The 22,616-nt window shown below is 37.1% G+C and overlaps 1 protein-coding gene across 16 annotated transcripts in view; it reads right to left on the reverse strand.

Annotated features, from left to right (window-relative positions):
- Positions 1 to 22,616, reverse strand: part of ZBTB20 (zinc finger and BTB domain containing 20) — an 833,136-nt gene that overhangs the window by 394,253 nt on the left and 416,267 nt on the right. The window contains exon 1 of one of the 16 annotated variants that reach the window (XM_063630090.1): positions 2,069 to 2,108. The exons of the other annotated variants lie outside the window; for them this stretch is intronic. The gene's annotated coding sequence lies outside the window, so the exon portion shown is untranslated. Of the gene's footprint in view, positions 1 to 2,068; positions 2,109 to 22,616 lie in introns of those variants that run through there. 16 annotated transcript variants of the gene reach the window in all.

Genomic DNA, 22,616 nt, shown 5'->3' on the forward strand with positions numbered 1-22,616 from the left:
AAATTCATTCTTGCAATTTTCCTTCAAAGATTAGATTGAAAAACTCATTGTGAAGGACCATGTCTTATCCATCTTGTATCCCAAGTTCTTAGAGTGCTGGATGTAAAAGGAAGAAAAACTCCAAAGTAAAGGATAGAGAAGTTAGAAGTCCTGGCAGCAATCAGTGAGTATTAAAGAATGCCAGTCTGACGTGATTATCAGATGTTAGGTGATGAAAATCATGCCAGCTAACATATGGATTTCTACCCTGTTTCTGTGTAAGACTTGAGCTCTAAAATTAGTTCCTGAACACAGGAGATCAGAGTTGAAGGTGATTATTTACTATGAAACTTCTACTTTCCAGAGTATACATGATCAAAGTGCTAGAAACTTAATGCATGAAAATCTACACTTCTTTACTCAACCTCTCTTATAGTTATATAAAATTCTTTAGAAAATTAATGTTATAAAATACAGTTCAGGCTGGGCATGGTAGCTCACACCTGTAATCCCAGCACTTTGGGAGGCTGAGGGGGGCTGATCACCTGAGGTCGGGAGTTTGAGACCAGTCTGACCAACATAGAGAAACCTCATCTCTACTAAAAATTCAAAAATTTAGCCGGGTGTGGTGGCACATGCCTGTAATCCCAGCTACTCGGGAAGCTGAGGCAGGAGAATCCCTTGAACCCGGGAGGCGGAGGTTGCGGTGAGCTAAGATCATGCCATTGCACTCCAGCCTGAGCAACAAGAGTGAATCTCCATCTCGGAAAAAAAAAAAAAAAGAGTTCAGTTTGTTCACTAAAGGGCTCAATTTGTTCACTAAATAAAAGGATATAGCAGTTTGTTCATGAAATCAAAGCCTTTTCAAATATAAGAAGCAATAGAAGAGATGACAAAATATATAATGTAACTATTAAATCAATATGCCTTGCAAGTATCCATCATGGTTATAGTACTAATTGCCTTGGTTTGTCCAAGACTGAGGAGGGATGTGAGCTTTTCTGTGTTCAAACAGAGAAAGCTCCAGGCTAGTCAGGACAAGTTGGTCACCCTAATAATGGTATAACCTGCTAAGTTGATTATCAGCTATTCCGATTTATTTATATGTAGGATCTATAGGTACATGTAGAATATATGATAGATAACTAGGCATTACTAGGTTATAAGATGATTAAGAATTAATCAGTCTGTACTAGTATACCATATGAAGTGCAAATCCCTTGTTTCATTTTCTCTTCATTTCCCCCCCGACGCTGGACTTCTTATGTTTTTAAATTGTATGCTTATATTGATTTTATTATAGTCAAATACATTAATTTGGGGTGTTAGGACAATTTCCTTTTCTTCAGAAGAAAAGGAAAAGTGAGTAGCAGCAATGGAGATGGGTCTCAATTGACGCATGAGCTCATCTGTTTTTTACAACTCCAAGTGTGGTAATTCCCCATAGAATTAAAATTTCCTAACACAAAAATTAAAAATTTCCTAGCTGAAAATGCCGGCTTTTTACATATCCCAAAACTGAACACATGAAGATTAAACTCCAAAAGTAAGGCAAGATCTACAGAACTACCCCAGCCCTAATTCTGCCTAGATATTTATTATAAGACAAACTGAGACAGTCCCCTGTGGTCTCCTTAAGGTCCTGATGGCCCCCTCAAAGCATCATCTGGCTTTAAGAGAACTCCAAAATAGTAATTGGTCTTTGGGCACAGAATAGCCATTGGAATCTGGATTAGAGTCTGAAAAATACTGCATTTTCCAAAGAGATTACAATGCCAGGCTTTGAACATTGAGGGGTAATATCTTCTTTCTAAGTATCTCTGGTCAGTCTTAGTAAATAGACCTACTTTTGAGGCTCTATTTCTTTTATGTCTTTTAAATTTAATGATAAAAAAGAAATATCTAAATTGATAATATACACGAAACAGTGAAATTAGGGGAAAAAATTCTATTTGATGTGTGTCTATTTTTTTAAGCTCCCATGACTAAAAAGCTCAACAGTTACCTACATTTGTAATATTTATGCCTCCCAGACTTAGTGTAATGAGTTTCATCTCCGATCGAATTTTTATAACTGACTTTCACTTACCTGTGAAATAGGTAATAGGAAGCCTTGGTAGGTGCTTTCCCTAAAGAATCAGATGCAAAAGTTAGACCTACTGCAAAGAATAGGGAGGAAAAAAAATGTCACTCTAATATACAACTACTGTATCCCTCTGCTTTTTGCAGGAAAGGAAAGCTATCATCCTAGACAGAAATACTGAAATAAGTGAAGTACAGACAAGTGATTAATCAAAATCTGAAAATCATAGTTTTCAGCTTTCTCTTCCATGAAACCATGGTGTGTCCTCTTAACTTTGGCCAAGTGCCCAGCTAAGAGAATTCTTCCATGAGATGAACATGTTTCAGGGCAAAACCTTATTCTAACTGATGGTTTTAAAAAGCCCACCTCTACATTCTGCTCAAGGCTTTGGTTACGTAGGTAAGCCAAAACACAGGAGACATGACTTACTCCATTAAACTGGCTGGAGCCCAGGTTACACTAATTCAGCCTAAATAGAAAACCTCTGCTTTTCAATCCCTTTGTTCTCTTGGATGTCACAGCTTCCTGCTCTATTCGCTTCCTTTTATAGTCTTCTCTCACCAAGCATTTCAGGAAAAAAAAAATAAAAAGCTAAATAAAGATCACAGCCTGTTCCATTGTGTCCCCTTCTTCTTCATCATCTTCTTTTCCATTTGTGCAATGTTGTGGCACCTATTAACTACCAATGTTTTCAGAATGACATTATACAAGGTGCAGGCTGTACCACTGTGCCCTAAAAATATCAACAACTGCATTAGTCTCACAATAATTAATGGCAGGCATTATGCAAATGACAACTTTTTCGCTGCAAAATAATGACATTTCTTCATTTTGAGCAGAGTTATGCAAAACAATGAATTTAGGATGATAAATCACACAGGAGAATTAAGAAAGCTATAACGTTCCTGCCCAGGCAGGCAGAAAGATAGACAGACCAACAATTTAGAAGACATTGTTTGTTCTCACACCACTACAAAAAATCATAGCCAGTCGGCCATTAATGTGTGTAGGTTTTTTTCCTTCTCCCCTTTAGGCAACAATGCATAAGGGGATGCTAAATTCTAGCAATTGGATCATTACAAGTCACAAGCAAATTTTTCTTTATTAACCTTAATAAGTCATTCACTCAGAGACTATAGTCATCAAGTAAATAAAAAGTATCACATGCCATTCTGCTACACATTAACTAATTCCTTACGCAAACATCACAACATATAGCAATTACTGCCGCTCAAAAAAACAAAGTCATTTTCAATTTATTTTATTGCTTTTATACTTGGCCATTTCCTGTAGCACATTATCATTTCTTTCCATAACAACCTGAGGTGGAATGAAGAAGAATTTCGGTAGCAATGAGCCCCTTCCTCTAGCCACCTTTGTCATACCTTTTTCCCCTCCGGGGGGCTTTTAAGGAAGGTTAGGGATAAGGTATGTGCGTGCTCCTTCACAGGAAATGTGCATCAAGCTCAGAGAAATGGTACATTCAGCTCCTATTCTTGCAGCAAAGAGAGTGTGGGGTAGGCAGAAAGACCCAAGTCTGTCTCCTACATTTGCTACAATAACACTGACAGCTTTCCTTTATTCAGTAAAACAAGGTAAAAGAGCAGGCTTAGACCTGTCCCTAACAGGTGAACCTTAAAGCCAATATATGCAATGTTGACCTGAGAGATATAGTAATGGTTAATGAGAATTATAAGGTTAGTTCGTCTTGCTTCACTCAGCACATAACTTGTCCTTTCCAGAATACTGAATAAAGAGAAATAATAAATATTGGACACTACCCTCCAACATGCACAAGATTAAATAGATCTTTGTGTTTGTGTTTTTTTAATTCTATATCATCCTTTATCCAAGACTCCCAGGATGTGAAACAAATGCTAAACAAACCTTACACATTGCTAACAGATTCTTTTAGCCCATTTTACAGACTGACAAATGGATTCTGAGCAACTAGAGGCTTTACACGAAGTTGGACTGGAACAGGTCAGACTATCTTTCCAATGTTCTAACCTCTGAGGCCTGTGGCCTCTTATAATCATGAGCATTCTTTCCTGCTGATAAACAATTATGCTGTAAACAGCCTGCGCATGTCCCTTTTCACACAACAGGATGATAATCTCTCTCTGTTCTCCTAAATCCACAATCCATTCCCCCCTTTTTAAGGTAGAACATTTCCGAAACACACACGGGAAAAGCTCTCTTTTCAGTTTCTCCTCCTGAAGGTAATAACATTTTGCAGTTCTCCTTAAATAAAATCCAGCCCATGCTGGATCAATAAGAATGATGCCCATTTCCCTAATGGCAGCCGATTGCCATTTGCTATTCAAATCAGACTAGATAAATTACAGTACATGCCAGGGAACAGGCCAGTGAATTAAGACAGGCCTCCAGAGGACCAGCGATATTATTAATCTTTTAAGACACTATCATATTTCTTCTTGACAGTGTGCGTAGACTCACAGACACACTGCACCCAGATTGAAATATCAGCTGCTGAAAAAAATCAATAGTGTTAGAAACACAATAATTTTTGGTCTGCAGGGCCTACACTAAGCAACACTTGTACCCCTCCTGTGCCATCTCTTCTCCCACTTCCCCTTTGCCATATTTACCTCCTACCTTTTTGCTCTTCCCTTTTCATTCTCTGGTTTTAAAAGCTTGTAAGTCCAAATGACAAGATATTATGAGAAGGTTTCCACTGCTAACACTGGCCATTGTGGTTACAGCGTTGATTTTTCATGGGTTGTTTGAAATGCAATTTTACTAGTCTGGCAAAATGTTTTGGCGTGGGATTTTTTTTCCTATGAACTTAATATAGACCTTCAACACTTATGCACTTGGTTCTGTATTATGAAGAAATGCAAATATTTAAAGGGGTGGCCATGCCTGAAAGTTCTGAGGAAAGTGGAATGCACAGAAGGGAAAATAATGGAAACCTGGCCCAGAAATGAAAAAAAAGTGGGGGGTATTCATTGAAGATCCAGGAGAATAAACAAAACAGAACAAAACAAAACAAAAGAAAACAAAAGGCTACAGGGGAGGTGTATGTAGAACAGAACACGGTAGGAAGAATATTCTACTTAGATTCCGAAAACTTGAAGTTAACCTCTGCCTCTGCTGCCTGCACACTGTGTGGTTTTGCCAGTTACTTACCCTTGCACAGCCTTGGTTTCCTTTTCCGTTAAAATAAAACAATCTAACCACCTACCTCATAGCATTCTTGTGAGGGTTAACTAACAAGATGTGAGTGTTTTCTAAATAATAAAATTGTGAATGATATAAACTTATTTCTACTAGAGAGAGGTTTATGAAACGTGTCTGCTTTTTTCCTTTTTCATAGATACAGAATACCATAAAGGAACTTCAGACGTTATCAATAAATAAGCAAACTGATAGCCACAGAAAGGTTACTGAGGTTCACATTACCAGGAGCTAGTAGAACTTTAAGTAGACCAAGAGCTGTTGAATCTGAGCCAGTCCCTTTTACATTTTACTGGACGGATTTTACCTTTTCCATGTCTCTTTCTACTAGAGATCTGAGGTTTTGCTTCTTGTCCATGTTGCTTTTCCACTGGGGAGGCAGATAAACAAAATGCCAAATAAGAAAAAAACAGAAACAAACCTACCATGTTTGTGTATATTTATATGCTATTCTTTTGATCCCAAGTCTCTCTCTAGTTCATCCCCATTTTGATTCTTCCTTTCATAACAAAATGTATTAGAAAAATTGTCCATATTGGTTATTACCATATCTTCACTTTCTATTCTTTTCTTAGTCTATTCCAATCAGGCTTTCATCTGTTCCACTCTACCATATCTACTGTTGCCAAATGCAATGGTCACATTTTAATTTTCATCTGACTCAACTTCTTGGCAACAATTTAACACAGATAACCACTTCTATTCCTCCTTGAAACTGTAATATCTTTTGGGATACCCCTCTTTTCAACTTTCTCTACTATTTTATAGGGCACTTAAGCCTATTTAAGTCTCATCAAATTTGAAATCTGTTACTAGTAATTCATTCTTATTTCTGAATTGGGATAAACACAGTATATTTGGAAAAACAATGGACTCTCAGATGCTTTGATGGTCTGATTTTATGAGTCTGATATACAAACAGAGTAGAAAATCTTATTCTTGGTTTGGCTTGAAGCTTTTTTATTCCACATATCTCATGGCAAAATTTATTAACTACTTTTGAAAATTCATAAGTGATCATTTACCTAGATCCACTTAATTGCTCCACCCAGTTTCTTCAAACACTTGTTCTTTGAGGTCTACATGGCAAGAAATAAATATGAAAACCATTTCCAAGTGAATTAAAGTAACCTGAATATGTTTTCTGTGCTAGGTTGTTCCGCCTATCCACAGCAAAAGCATGAAGACTTCCTTTAAGAATACAAGATATATTCTAGGTCTACCAGTACTCTGTCTTCTGATGTCAGATGGAGCTAAAGTTTACTTTCATCTCAAGAGAAAAAATAGTCATTCCTGACTTACAAACATGAGTGGAGGGAAGTACCTGAACACAGGGATTGCTTTCCTCACATCTGGCTCTAAGATACAACCATGCTGTAACACATAAAAAGGTCACTGACACGAGAAAATATCACAAGATATTACAAGGATAATCAAAGCCAAAAAATATCCAAACCCACTTTTGGAGCGAATCCCAATAACTTCTTTTGAATGTGATAATAAAAATAATATGAATAAAGATCATTTTCTCAAGAAAAAAAAAGAATGTTTCTATCACTTGCCTGCCACTTGCCACTTAGGGGTAGACTCCGGCTCCCTTTTCCGCTTAAATTCTTCCACAGAGTCAGCTTGCCAGACTCTTAACCAAGGCTTTTCTTTCATCTAGACTATAACAAATATTCCATTTTGGGTCATGAGAACATAGCAGCAAAATTCCCAGAGTTAATACTTTAATTATATACATATGTATTTATTATTTTGTATGTGTGTGAGCTGTTCCACTAAGTTAAACTTTAACCATATTAATCCAGGAAAAAAATCCCTGATTATCAACTAACAATTTTGTAAACAGTTATCTCACAGGTTAAATATTAACTCGAAAAATTTAACTCAAAACTCCACACAAGCAGAAGGAGCCAAAAGGCCAGGAAGAAGAAGTAAAGATTAGCTGCTTTAGGAGGAACACAGCCAGGAAAGTGAGCATTCTGGTGGTAGCTGGATAATGTGTAGGAACTCCAGGGTGTTGTGCAGGGGGGGAATAGAAGCAAGAAGGGAGCGTGGAAGACACCTGCTGCTTATCATAATATCAAAACATAAAACAATGAGGTGAGACCTCATGGAAAAGAAAATTCATGGAGATATGAATCCATTGATAATGGCCATAGGAATTCAGGTGCAGTAAAGGTTTGAGCCTCAATAATATGGACATAGCTAAAAGATCCAACACAAGGCTGGCTGGAGCAGACTGCCTGCCTGCCACTGAATATCATGAAAACATTCTGGGGTCCCTCTTCCACGAGAAATAATGGGATGAAGGCTGCTCTGCCTGTCCTGTTTCTGTTTCCTAACAATAAAACAAAACTGGGCCGGGCGCGGTGGCTCAAGCCTGTAATCCCAGCACTTTAGGAGGCCGAGGCGGGCGGATCACGAGGTCAGGAGATCGAGACCATCCTGGCTAACACAGTGAAACCCCATCTCTACTAAAAACACAAAAAATTAGCCGGACGTGTTGGCGGGCGCCTGTAGTCCCAGCTACTCGGGAGGCTGAGGCAGGAGAATGGCGTGAACCCGGGAGGCGGAGCTTGCAGTGAGCCGAGATCGCGCCACTGCACTCCCGCCTGGGAGACAGAGCAAGACTCCGTCTCAAAAAAAAACCAACAACAACAACAACAAAAAAAACAACACAAAACTGAAGTGTCTCCCTCCAGTACCGGGTTATTAGGGGCACCGATTGCAAGTTCTAAGCCTTTATCTAACTGTCCATCAATTCTCTCCCTGATTAACAGAACCATATCACGTAAGAAAAAGTTGGAACCAGGCAGTAGACTAAGTCAGAAGGCTTTTCTGTACCGGAATTGCTGAACTATAAATATTGTTCTCTGGTTAGGATTTTGACTAAAAAATGTCAAGAAAATCCACATGGCCAGAGAATTTGCACAATCTTGATATCTGAGGTGCAGGGTAAAGTTGATTTATTTTAATGCTGTTTTAGGAAGGTTAGAAACTATTAAGATTCTTCCTGTCAGTATGTCAAATATCAGATCAGTCCTGCTTGCTGATTTTTAAAGAAGTCATTAAAAAAATCTTCCCAGTGAGTAGCTTTCAAGGAAGACTCCCATTTGCCCTGCAGATCTAAAGAAATAATGAGGCCAAATAATGCAAGTTTCTCAAGAGAGGTGTAGGATTGAATGAAAAAAGGGAAGACATAGAAATGTAGGAGAAATAATTCTTAACATATATAATATATATAATGTATATATGTATATATTATGTATAATATGTATATATTGTTTATATTCAAGAAATGTGACATAGCTTATCATTTATTACTTTTGATATTTTTCTTATACATCTAGTACATGAATACATGCTTATTGGAAAAGTACAAGTACAAGGTGTAGTCTATATTATCTAAATATATTATTTAAATATATATCTAAATATATTATCTAAATATAGATGACACCTCGTACTTGTAAAGCTTTTTGCAGTTTATAAAATATTTTCACATAAAATATCTTTTGCTTTCCTGACAACCACAAAAAGTAAAAAGGATGGGTTCTATAATTTCAGTTCTACAGACATGCAAGTATTACTCTACCATTGACGTAACTGGTGCAGAATAAACCTGAACAGAGGAAATAGAATCCATTAGCAGCCTGGTTATCCATATCCACATGCCAAGTAAAAAGGCAGTATGGTGACTGTGGAAATGTAAAGGCATTATAAGAGTGATTTTTGGTGAGGATTAAGGAGGGAGACATCAAAATAATTCAAAAGGAAGTTTAGAAAATCGGTAGAAATAAAGGGCTAAATTTGGAGTAACTTTTTCGGAAAAAAAGTGTTTAGAGCAAGGAAAAAAACTCCCAATTTAGACCATGTATTCATTTGGCATATACTAATTGTATATCTATGTTTGATTTTCTCTGATAGATGCTATTGGGTAAATAATGATGTGTATGGAGACACTGACCTGTGCTTGACATATTTAATATCTATTTGTTGGGACAATGCCGAGAAGGAACTATTATGCAATAAAATTCAGATATTCAGAATAGGGGTTTAGAGAGAAAATCATCACTTACATGTAGGCTGACAAAGGAAAACTTCAGTATGATGAACAAATCTAGTTATACTTTGAAAAACATGTAAGATTTGGGAGATGATAAGACATTTCAAGTTGTGTGAAGGGCATGAGAGAAAGCATGGAAGCAGAAAATTGAGATATGTATTTGGGAGCAGCAAATAAACAACTTAGTTGGAACTGTAATAGGAAACAATGCTGGAAAGATGGGTTGAGTGTGGAATGTGAAAGGGGGTCCTTGAATAATCGGCTGAGTAGTCCACTTTATTCTGTGAACACAAGAGGTCTATTAAAGGCTTGTAAAGTAGGACACTGGCATGGTCACAGTGATATTCTAGTATAAATAATTGGGAATGGTGGGCAGAAAAAATTGAAACAGGGACAGCATAAAGGTAATGAGAGAGAAAGAGAGAGAGTGCAAGCTTGTGAGAGCAAGAGAATGAGAAGTGATCCACTGTAACAACCCAGGTACTATGTGATAAATATCTGACTTCGGTAGTGTCAGCAGAAATGTACAAGAAATAACATGTTCTAGAGACATTGCGGAGGAAAAAATAACAATATTTACTGAAGTTCTACTCTGTGCCAGGCACCAAACTATGTGCTTTATGTAGATTAACCCATTAATCTCCATGCTAACCCTAAGAGGTAAGTAACTTTATTGTTTCCATTTTACAGATAAGGATTAAGCAACTTTTTCAAGGTTATGCAGTTAGTAAGTGGTGAAGCCTGGATTCAAACCCAGGTAATCTGACTCGAGAGCCTGTTCTCCTAACCCCCATACTTACTGTTTTTCCTAAGTACAAGGGATCTTTTTGGTGGATTATATATGACAAGATTTGATATAATTTGATGACTGACTACATATGAGCAATAAATTCCTGAGATTCTTGGGATTCTCGATTCTGAGATTTTTGGGTGATATTATGAATAAAAAGAAGGAAATAAAGAAGATCTTCTTGACTTCACATTGTACATTTGTTCCTAATGGTCCAATTGCTTTTTTGACTTAAAGTATCAATTTACAATAAAAGCCACAGAAGCAACTGAACCACCAAACCTGAAAGCTGTTTGAAAATGATTCTTCCTTCTAGTTTCACTAATGTATATCTGGAGTATAGCACAGTTCTTCGCATATAGGGGATGCCCAACAATAACATGATGAATGAGCTAACTGGAGAAGTATTAATTGTAAATAAGTGAGAATAAGGGAGTGGAGGGTGGAAAAGTCAAAAGAGTATGACCCAGAGTCAGACAAATATTGGTTCAAATCCTGGCTCAGGCCCCTTTCTAACTACATGACATACAGAAAGTTACTTTAAACATTTTGTGTAATACGGGGTAATAATTCATAGGAAAGCTAGCTACCTTACTGGCTGGATTCAGTGTTTTTATATAAAGGCAATGGGTGTATGCAAACCTAGAAAGGAATGCTCCCAAAGGCTGTTATCTCTGACAGAAGAAAATCTGCAACCCCTTTCTCTTTGTTTAACTTACAAAACCACATGAAGACCTAAGAAAAAAAAATCTGCCAAATAAATTCCAGTTACAAAAGGAAAATAAATTATTCTGAAAGTAAAAACTATAGTGTCAACTGAAGAAGAGATTTTAATTGCAGGGAGATAGATCAGTTGAATGGTTTAACTTGGACTTGAGAAATCAGTAGCAGCCAGTGGGATACATATTAAAGAAAAAAACAAGTTTAATTAGCCTTAAGATTTTATACAGCTTGGCTCTTCCCTCCCACACCTAGTCTGCTTCCATCAGGTCAGCCTCCTTTTCAATCACACTCTTTTCCATCCTTTTCTCAGTTGCTGTCATGACCAGCCAATAGGAGAATGACATACAGATGAAAACAAGGTTTGAGTAATTACTGCACTGTGGCTGGTTGTTGTTTGGGCATCATTTTATTTCTTCCAATCAAACAGGTCCTTGGACTTCACAGCTCTGTTTCAGGTGGGGGTGATGCTGATTATATTACGAAATTATAGCAAAGACAGGCAGATCAGATGAAGTGAATTTCACTCAGTAATTAAACTGCAGTTTCTTTCGTCTAAAGTCCAGGGTAGGATTAATCGAAAGGTAGCTCTTTATCATTCCGATTAATGCTGGGATTTGAAGAGTGAGCTCTGATTTGATAGCTAGCCCTGAGTCTGGCTGACTGGTGTCCCCAGATCTGTCTAACTTGCAAAAATAATATCAGATCAAGATACATTTGCAAGGTTATACCCTTCCCTTTTATTTTACTTTTTTTTGATAAGGAAATGCAAATAGATTCAAATATGCTGCCATTTTGACTACCTTGTTTTCTATTACAAAAATGTCTGTGTAAAAAGTCAGGTCCTTCCAAACCCCACAGCATTTTACAAATGGTTTTCCATAATTCCACTTAACACCACGCTCTAATGGCTTCTAATTTTGTGACTTTTCATTATCTGAGACTCAATATGAATATTTGGATGGCCCAAGCGACAGCTTTTCAGAGGCTCAAAGGTTCTACTTTTATTTTAAAGGACTCATTCTGGGACTTATACAGAGATTTTGCTTCATTCAATCACTCTTGTAATGCATACGATATCACCAAATTATTTAACAAGTATGAGTTGGATCACTGATTCTCAGTCCTGGGTGTCCATAGAAGCACCTGTGAAGCTTTGTAAACAATCAGCCTCCAGTCTCCACTCCAGGCCACACTCACAGATCAGAATCTCTAGGATTTAGACACAAGATTTTATATATTCTTAAACTCCATAAGTGATTTGAGTGTGCAGCTAGAGTTGAGAACCACTGAGTCAGCTACACAGTGTATTAACTGTATTTGCAAAATATTTATTAAAACAAGCCATTGTTCAGGGAAATTAGGTCTCATATTATTGTGGGAGATCTCTCAATAAAATAATAAAAAGCTTATTCCAGTAGCCTTTGCATAGAAAAAGATATACTTGGGTTTCTTTCTTTTTTTTGAGACGGAGTCTCGCTCTTTTGCCCAGGCCCGACTGCAGTGGCGCTATCTCGGCTCACTGCAAGCTCCAACTCCCGGGTTCATGCCATTCTCCTGCCTCAGCCTCCCAAGTAGCTGGCACTACAGGCGCCTGCCACTGAGCCCGGCTAATTTTTTTTTTGTATTTTTAGTAGAGACGGGGTTTCACCGTGTTAGCCAGGATGGTCTCGATCTCCTGACCTCATGATCCGCCCGCCTCAGCCTCCCAAAGTGCTGGGATTACAGGTGTGAGCCACCGCACCGGCCTATACTTGGGTTTCTTAAGAGAAATAGAAGAAAAGGAAGACTGTAAAAACAGACAGGTAAGTGTTGACGGGGCTTCCATTGTTCTTTCTGATAACATTGAAGGTGATGGTTTACTGATTGAGCTCATTACATGGTAACACTATAGCTACCAACCATATAATTTAAGATGACAGTTGACTAACATCATAGAATCTCAGAGTTTGGACACAAACTTGGAATTAGCTGTCATCTATTTTAACCCCTTCTCTATTCAGCTGCCTTTTTAGAAAGAGAAGCAGAATTTAGAAAACTTTATTTCAAATTCTGTTTTCAGTTCTGTTTCAGAGTTTAAGAATACACGTTCTAGAGTCAAACTGAATTTGACTACTAGTTGGGTGGCCTTAGATATTTACTTCTCTAAGCCTTAATTATCGCTTCTTTAAAATGCGGCCCAGAATATGTATCTCAAAGAGCTATTTAGGTTTTCTATTAATTAATTTAGATAATTAACTAGAATGCCTGGCACACAAAAGTATCAGAACTCAATAAATTAAGTCTATTGAAGGAAATTGCAATAGTCACTTTTAAGGTTGTCACTGAGACTCTATGCTTAACAACTATCAGTTTGGTGACTCACAGATCAGTTTTCTGGAGGATTTGATTCGCCAAAGAAAAAGAGAATGAGTCCAAATAGGAATGGCTTTCACATTTAATTGAGCCATAAAATAAAATACATTTTATTAAATAAATTTTATAAACTACAATTTTATTTTAATGATCACCTGGAAATGACCATTAAAAATGCAAATTTCTGGGCTCCAATCCCAGAGATTCTGATTCAGTTTGTAGGAGTGGAATCTAGGAACCATCCAGGTGATTCTGACTCAGGGTCAAGGGTCTTCACTTTAATAAAGACAGTTACAAAGGAATAGAAATTAGCCAAGCATTTATCCCCCAAATAACTACAGTGTGGCTTGACCTGGAAGAGACCATGGTTTCTATTCCTTAGGTCAGAATTCAGTTAGATGAATTTAAACTATGTGCAAATACAAAATGTTTATAGAGTATATTTATGCACGTGGAGTTAAAAAAATCTATTTCTCTTTAATTAAATATGCCTTCTCAACAATTATCATTTAGCCACTAACATTATCTTCTCTTTTCATCACTACTGGGTACATGTAAGTATACAGGCAAGGGTCAGATTTGCTATCGACTCATCCACTTTCTTCTTACAAAATAATAAACAGGTTTTATAAAAATGGGCAAATTCCTTGAATAAACAAAAGCAGCTATTTCCTCCTTTAAATGCATTGTAGAATAAAGTATTTTCAAAACGCATTAATCAAAATTGATAATGAAAGTCAATATATAATTGTGAGTTGAATATTTTAAATGCAATTGATTAAATTTAAATGCAATTGATTAAAATTTGCACTTCGCTAAAATGAATATACTCAACTTATACATGGAGACTTTTCTGGATCTAAGGAGAAATTTAAACATTTTCATTCTCAATCAGCGAAATCCCAGAAATGTGTTTAGAGTTTCTAATACACTATGCCAACAAATGTGCATTAACTCTCTATATTCTAAAAGTTACTGTGTAAGAAATAACAGGAGAATTATGGTCTTTAATTGCAGTTGAACATAAAATTGAGCTGGGGAGAAAATAAGGCATCAACATGAGAAAAGTTTTTCAGCATTATAAAACAATATAGGCTAGTGGCCAAGTGTAAGGCTGAAGGAGAATCTTCTTTTTAGTACACACTGTGTGAGGCAGGGTAAGCTACCGAAGATCTGCAAAAGTCAGGCACAGTAACTCACTGAGGAGGCTGTGGTGACCACAGTGGGTACTGAATAAATATAACCTATTATTTATTATAATAGTTGACAGCTTATTTTAGTAACACAAGATATATCACAGATAAGACTATGTAACCGGTAAGACTTGAATGGTACAGGCACTGAGAGTTACAGGAAGCCAAAATTGAGAGAATGCTGGCATGACTGGTAAGGGTTTTGTGAGGAAGAGGCATTTGAATGGATAATGCAGGAGAGAGAGGATTTGGCTAGACAGAGGAAGAAAGATCATTTTAGACAGGGTGGGGTGTTTTGATATGAATCGCAGGTCAAAGTTAAAAAGTGTTTAAGGACTGTTAAAAAAAACAGTTTAGGATGAAGCCGTAAAGATAAATTTGAAGTAGAACAACAGAGGGTTCTGGATTCCAAAAATCACTTGTAGTTTCTGGTAGAATTTTTAATTGTCAAAATATTTTCTCAGTGGAATTCAGTATCTCTTTAGATCAGTGGTTCTCAAATTTTAGTATGCATCAGAATTACCTGAAGGGCTTGTTCAAATACAAACTGCTGTGTTCCACCTCAAAGTTTCTTATTCAGTAGGGGGGAAGTGAGGCCTAAGAATCTGCATTTCTAACATATTCCTAGGTAATACTAATGCTGCTGGTCACTTGGAGAACCACTGCTTTAGAAGACAGTGAGATAGGCCGGGTGCAGTGGCTCACGCCTGTAATCCCAGCACTTTGGGAGGCCAAGATTGGTGGATCATGAGGTCAGAGAATCATGATCATCCTGGTTAACATGGTGAAACCCTGTCTCTACTAAAAATACAAAAAATTAGCCAGGCATGGTGGCATGCACCTGCAGTCCCAGCTACTCAGGAGGCTGAGGCAGGAGAATTGCTTGAACCTGGGAGGCAGAGGTTATAGTGAGCTGAGATTGTGCCACTGCACTCCAGCTTGGGCAACAGAGAGAGACTCCATGAAAAAAAAAAAAAAAAAAGTCAGTGAGATAAGAGAAGAGTTGGATGAAGAGTTTCATGGATAAGAAAGAGTTGGACGATTATTTCCTAAAGTCGCCCTATAATGGAATAGCCCTCTTTATTTCCTACAAAATTTCACCCTCCCTTTCATACCAACTCATAGAGGAACCTACATGAAGATTACTTAGGGATCAAAATTCTTCTTTGGCTTTCTAATCCCTCTATTGGGTTCAGGTCCTTAACTGTAGGAATGAGGAGGCCCATGATCAAAAGGAGCCCAGGCCCACCAGCCTGGAAACTTGAAGACAACTTAATTACTATTAAGGATATTCAATAATTCAAAATAACAGACCCAAGAGACTAAAGAAAGAAGGTGGAATTTTTATTCCAAAAAGCCTCTATCAATTCGTGTTGAACACTTTGTACTTGCGCTACACTTAACTGCCTGCCCCTTGATCCACAAACTATTATCATCTCACCTTGGTTCACCTTTTTCTTTTCTTCAAAAGGCAGTCAGAAGTGAGCAGGGGCAATGAGACCTTTCTACCTAGGCGTGGACCACTGTTTAAGCATCTCCACCTTCTGCTTCAAAATCTTTCTCCAAAACAAACTTCCACTATGTAGTAACTATACTGTAAGAAATCATTTAAAAGGCAGAAAGAGGAAATGAAATGCTCTGAGAGACTATTTTCTCATGCATAACTTCAAGGGCAGTATCTCACAAGTCAGTACTTTATTTTTGATGGCAGACAAAAAAAATGTTGTGTTTGAAGATTCATGTAGAAATCTTTGTGAAAAAAGGTCAAAACTGGATTTAAAATGTTCAAAACTTCAAAAATCTCTAAAGAACAGGAGCTTGTTTATTTCCTAACAATTTATCTTTCCTTAAAATAAGAAGCTATATAATTACAAAGTATAATTAATAATAATAACAACAATTACCACAAATACAACAGAAATAATGAGAGTAAGCACCATGGGCCCAGATCCCCATAGTTACAAAGGATAAGAATTTGTCTCAGTATATTTGGGAACAGACAGCAGCCCAATAATACAGGAAAAAAACATGGAAAGGAACTAATCTTTCTTGTTCTCCCTGGAAAATACCACAGAAAAACAGACAATCAAATTTAATACCTGTTGTTAAATATCTTCATTGTACAGATTAGGTCAGGCGATTTAAATAGACAACAACATGAGGCCTCTAATGTCTCTTAGGAAACAGTTTCAACGTAAATTCCTAGGAGGTCCCGATTCAATTTCTAGTTAAGCATCCCCATCCACTCATAACACTCATAAGAAGGAGAAATGCATTTGTATGGTGTTTTACAGTTTATAAATTATTCTCACAAACATATTATTTGATTGTCTCAAAAATCCTGTGGGGTAGGTAAGTAGAGAAAGTATTAATAGTATACCCATTAGAAAGTGAAAGAATTAAAGATCAGAGAAAAAAGACATAAATTAATCTTTATTAAATATCTACATTGGGTCAAACTATGCAGACCTGGAAAGAAGCCCAAATAGAGTTTTACATAACATGGATAGGCTTGGAGAATTTGTTAACTGCCCGAAGTAAAAAAATGGCAGAGCTATAACTTGAATGCAGATAATGCAGCTCAAGATGTCATGCTCTTTCCATCAGACCATAGACTAAACTCTCAGTTGTAAACATCATCTAGTTACAGTAACTGCCCCTCTCAAGAGGAGGCTATTTCATTGCCAAGAAATAAAACCGTGAATAGTGGTCAGGTTTTCTGTTTTTAGTTAGCCTGAAAAAAACCACATACTCCTTGAGAAGATGTGCATCTTTTTAACTTGACTTAGTCTGTCAAGAGAATAAGAGAGGGAATGTGTTATTTCATTCATGTAGCATACTGACTTTTAAAAGTCACTCAATTTCTCTAATGATCAGTGATGTTGAGCTTTTTCTCTTAGGTTTGTTGCCTGCATGTATATCTTCTTTTGAGAAGTGTCTTCTCATGTCCTCAGGGGAGGGCGGTGTGCGGGCAGAGAGAATCAAGAAAAATAGATAATGCATGCAGAGCTTAATACCCAGGTGATAGGTTGACAGGTGCAGCAAACCACCATGGCACATGTTTACCTCTGTAACAAACCTGCGCATCCTGCACATGTGCCCCAGAAGTTAAAATTAAAAAAATAAAAAATAAAAAAACTGACTCCAGCTACCCATGGATACAAGAGACAACACGGTCCCATTTTTCACCAAAATAGACAACACAGTCCCATTTTTCACTAACATACTCTTTGCAAGAAAGATAAACTAAAAGACTATCCAACATCAATGGCTAGATTCTGGCATCGTCTCAGCTTAAACTATTAGTTTCTAAATAAGTGGCAATATATATGCATAGTAAAATAGAGAATAACAGCAATGGATGTATTAACAAAATACATTTTCCATTAATTGTTATGAATTAAAAAGTCTCGAAGCTATAGATCGAGACTTTGAAACTTCTTGAACAAATTAACATGTCTCTTTTTATTTCTACTTTCTGCATGCATTTACTTGTGTAATTGGTGTTGCTGTGTTTTCTTAAATTTGTTTTTAAGATAACTATATTCTACCTCTACTTTTATACATATATCCTCTGAGGCATTTAAAGGTTTGACAAAGCAGTGTCTTCCCACAAGAGACAGAGGTTTCACTTGGAAGCCATCTTGGGAATCTGGGCTGCAGAAATCAAGGGAGGTCTAGGACATAAGTAAATATTAGTGCAATAATATTAAATTTTTGAATACTAAAGGAAAACATTTATTGAAAGAAAATTGCTTTATATCCTTAACAACTACCTTGCTATCGAGGATTTTCAGAGAACTGCAGAATTTCGGAGTTGATGCTATATGGAGGATTTTCTTTTCTTTTAATTTTTTTTTTTTAGAGACAGGGTCTCACTCTGTCACCCAGGCTGGAGTGCAGTGGCATGACCATAGCTCACTACAGCCTCGAACTCCTGGGCTCAAACAATCCTCCCATCTCAGCCTCATGAATAGCTGGGATCACACACCCAGCTAATTTTTTTTTTTTTTTGGTACAGACAGGGTTTTGCTTGGTGGCCCAGGCTGGTCTCAAACTCCTGTCTTCAAGTGATCCTCCCTCCTTGGCCTCCCAAGGTGCTGAGATTACAGGTGTGAGCTACTGTGTCTAGCCCCAAAGATTTTATTTTTATAATGACAGAATATCAGTGTTAGCAGAGTCCATTAAAATTATATATGACAATCATCTGTTTAACCCATTTATGCCAAACGTTGCCGTGTGTGTGTGTGTGTGTGTGTGAAAAATCAGACCTTGGTGATGACCTTGAGTAATAGGATATACATAACTGCCACAAGCTTAGCGTTCCAATAGTGGAACACTGGGCATAAATGGGTTATGGCTTCAATATCCTGCAAAATATCCCTGTAAGGTAGTTGTCTATGCTTAAACACCTTGGTCTTAGGAATCTAAGATTTGTGGATATTAGGCAATGTTATGGGCTGATTGTGTCCCCTAAAATACATAGGGTGAAGCCCTAAGCTCCTACCAACTGTATTTGGAGATAAGGCCTTTGAAGAAGTAATTAAGGTTTAATGAGGTCATAAGGTTGGCACTCTAATCCACTAGGACTGGCGTCCTTATAAGGACAAGAAGAGACATCAGAGGTTCTCTTGAGCTCACAAAGAAAAGGCTGTGTAAGGACACAGCAGCAGAAGGCTATCTGCAGCCAAAGACAGAGGCCTCAGGAAAAACCAAACCTGATGACACCTCAATATTGGACGTCTAGCCTCCAGAGTTGTGAGAAACCAATTTCTGTTTGTTAGCCCACCTGCCTTGTGGTATTTTGTTATGGTAGGCCTACAGACTGATATGGTGCCTGTATCAGTGCCTATATGGTGCCTATCTCATCACAACCTATAAGGTAGGAATTACTTAAAGCCAATTTATAGGTATAGAAACAGACTATGGAACATTCAAGAAATGTCCCAAGAGACAAGGATTCAATAAGTGGCATAACTGAGATTTAATCTAGATCTATCCTCCATATTATTTTTTACCCTCCTATTTTTTACCTTTGAGCACAGAAGGCTGCTACAAAGTTAGTGTTTCATATTGACTTGAGTATTTTATTCTTGTAGGTTTCATCACTGGCTGATGGTTTACTTGTTGCAGTAACAGAAAGCAACATAATTTATCTTTTAGATGACTGTCATTCCTATACTTGAAGATAGTTATTACATTCCTTCCTCCTGAATTTCCAGTTAATCCCAGTTCCCTTAACCATTGCTCATATCACATGTTTCAGTTCCCTACCATTCTGGCCACTTATACCTGAAGATGTTCCTATCTATTTAAATTTCTTGTACTGGGTTGGAAAGTCATATCTCTGCTATGCCATTCATGACTAGTCTTTTTAAAATACAAAGGCAATATCTTGCATTTATCCATTTAGAAAATTACATCTGTAAGATGTAGCCCATAATTCCAGTCTTTCAATGTCTTTGGAATTCGATTACTTCATTCAACAACTTTTCTATGTATCTGGACTCATGTCATCTGCAAATCTAATGAATGTTTTCATTCCAGTCATTGAAAAAAACTTATGACCAAGATAAGGCCGAAAACATCCTTGCAATATGCCACAGGAATCCCTTATATTATGATATTGAGCCATTTGTTTGTACCTAATAGTGTGGTCAATCAACCAGTTACTAATTTAGCTGTACCTAGAGTAGTTACTAATCTAGCTGTACCCAGAGTAGTTACTACTCTAGCTGTACTTAGATTAGTTACTAATCTGTCTATATATCTAACCCAGGAGAGATCAGATCACATATTGTAGACATCCTTTTACTGAAGCCATTCTATTGTCTAGCAAGCACCACTTCTTTCAGTGGATCATGATACATTGTTTTATGCTTTATTGCTTTAATAATCCATTCTAGACTCTTGCTCAGGACTAACAGCAAGTAGTTTCATCTTCATAAACTGCCTTTTTATACTTTCTGTAAATCAGAAGATTTCCACATCTCTAGTTATCTAACATTGTTTCTCTTCTCCTCAAACATGGATGGTAGTAATTGACGATCTCATTGACAAATCTTCTCATGAGTATATGGTTCTCTATCCCTACTTTTAGGCTCTTCTACTTTTCCTTTTTTTCTGTTATCTTCCAAGGAAAGAGTCACTCATGTTTAATCATAAATGGTATGTTGGTCAGAGACAGACCTGCAAACTAGAACAATTGAGAAGATTTAAATAAAGTGTTGTCCTAGAGTCCCTGACTGTGCCGGTAGAGGGAAATGTGCTATGATTAGGTGAGGCTTTGCTCTCATCTCCACACAGGGCTCTGCATGGCTTTTCTATTTCACTTCTGGCAGTACTCCTGGGGAAGGCTACATCCTTTTCCTATTCACTCTGGGTGACTTCCTTTGCCAAAGATTCAAGACAGCTTTGTATTTTTCAGTCTTTAACTGAGAAAGGTTGTGATATATAATGCCTTTATTTTCCCATGAAGACTTTCTCTGAGGCAAGCACATAGCCACGACCTTTACCTAATCAAGAAAAGTTGTTTGGGCAGTGGGGGATGGGGAGGCAGGTTGGACTTTAAATGCACAAATCAGTTCTAATAAAAACACTGAGATTCAGGTGCCTGAGGTTAGAAATACTGGAGGGAATTCAATTACACTAATTAATATTTAAGAAGGGCTAGAGATCACATACTGAATGTGGGAAACTAGGCCAGTCAGACATGAGCATATGGGGAGGGCAAGATCAACAGATAAAAGTAACAAACAAATCATACATAAATGCTCCAACAGGAATGAAATAGAGAATATAAAATAAATGTTCCAACAGACACTGAAAAGGAGGTAAATGGTCTACCAGACATAAAAGCAAAATGTTCCAACGTACACAAGACATTTTATTGGTTTTATGTAAACACATATATTATAAAAATGATTTTTCCACATAAGTTAGTAGGAAATGTTACCCATTTATAGAAACAGACTTACGGGTTCTATGAATTCACAGCATACTATATTTGCTCTCATTTCCTCACTGGCTCATCATGCAGGAGTCTCAGTAAGGCTTGACTTTCATAACAAGTAGTTCTCCAGTGCCTAAGCCTACCTGGATACCCAACACCTGACAGAAGGCTGAAAAGCTGCAGAGTGTTCCTGCTTCTGCACAAGTCTTTCTAGTTCTGGTTGTTCTAATGTGATTTGGTTGGTGTCACAGCTAATACCACATTCTCTATTTGATCTGATTTTTCATCTGTGTCCCAGACGGTTGATTCTGATTGTTGGTCATTCTTTTATAGACTTGAATGTTTTCTAGAGAAGGCACTTGTGGTGCCAGGACTATCTTGCTTCCTTCTGCCCTGTCTACACTAGCATTTAATTACACTTTTCTACCTCTTTTCTACCTCTATGCCCTCTCACCCTCCTTCATCTCGGGAGCTTCAAAAAACAGAAGCTAAGAGAATTAACTAGGTTGCTTTATAAAAATTGTATATATGTAGGGTAAACATGACATTTTGATATACATTGGATTGCTTTTGCTATCAACGACATCATGTAGAGGTAACAGTAGAAGCATGGAAGGGTAGAAGAAAGGACTGAGACTGAGATTTGGACCCCTCTTTCAAATTTTCTGATGTACACATAGAGTAACTAGATGGCCTGGACTGTCTATGTACAATACGGAATTTTAGGCTCCTGGAGAAAACAAATCAAAACAAAAATAAAAACAAAGTCCTTTTCCTTCAGGAGCTTTAGCTTTAGTAGAATAAATGATTCACATATACCAAAACCCACAAGATATGGTATCCCCAAAAAGTTAAATTGTCTCTTACCTAATAGAGGATCAGAAAAAGAAAAGAAAGTTATTTCCTAAAAATTGTTTGAACAAAATTTGTGGTTTTCAAACTATGCTTCATGGTCCCCAGACTCACAAAGAGATGATGACAAAAAGATTATCAAATAGACATAAATAAATAAATAAAAATAAATACGTATATAATATGTAGTAAATAAATATATATCAATTTGCAATTGTGATAAAAATGACATGCAAATTTAAATGTATTATATAAACTTAAAAAACACTGGAGACCAATGTGCTATTACAAGTTACTTATGTACAATAAGAATAAGCAGCTTTCATGCAGGCCTCCAATTCAGGCTCTCAGATTGGAATACAAGATGTTAAAAAAAAACTTACAATATGCAACTACTTATCAGTCTCATGATTTTTTGA

Source organism: Symphalangus syndactylus, chromosome 21, assembly GCF_028878055.3.
Source record: "Symphalangus syndactylus isolate Jambi chromosome 21, NHGRI_mSymSyn1-v2.1_pri, whole genome shotgun sequence".
NCBI classification, from domain to species: Eukaryota; Metazoa; Chordata; class Mammalia; order Primates; family Hylobatidae; genus Symphalangus; species Symphalangus syndactylus.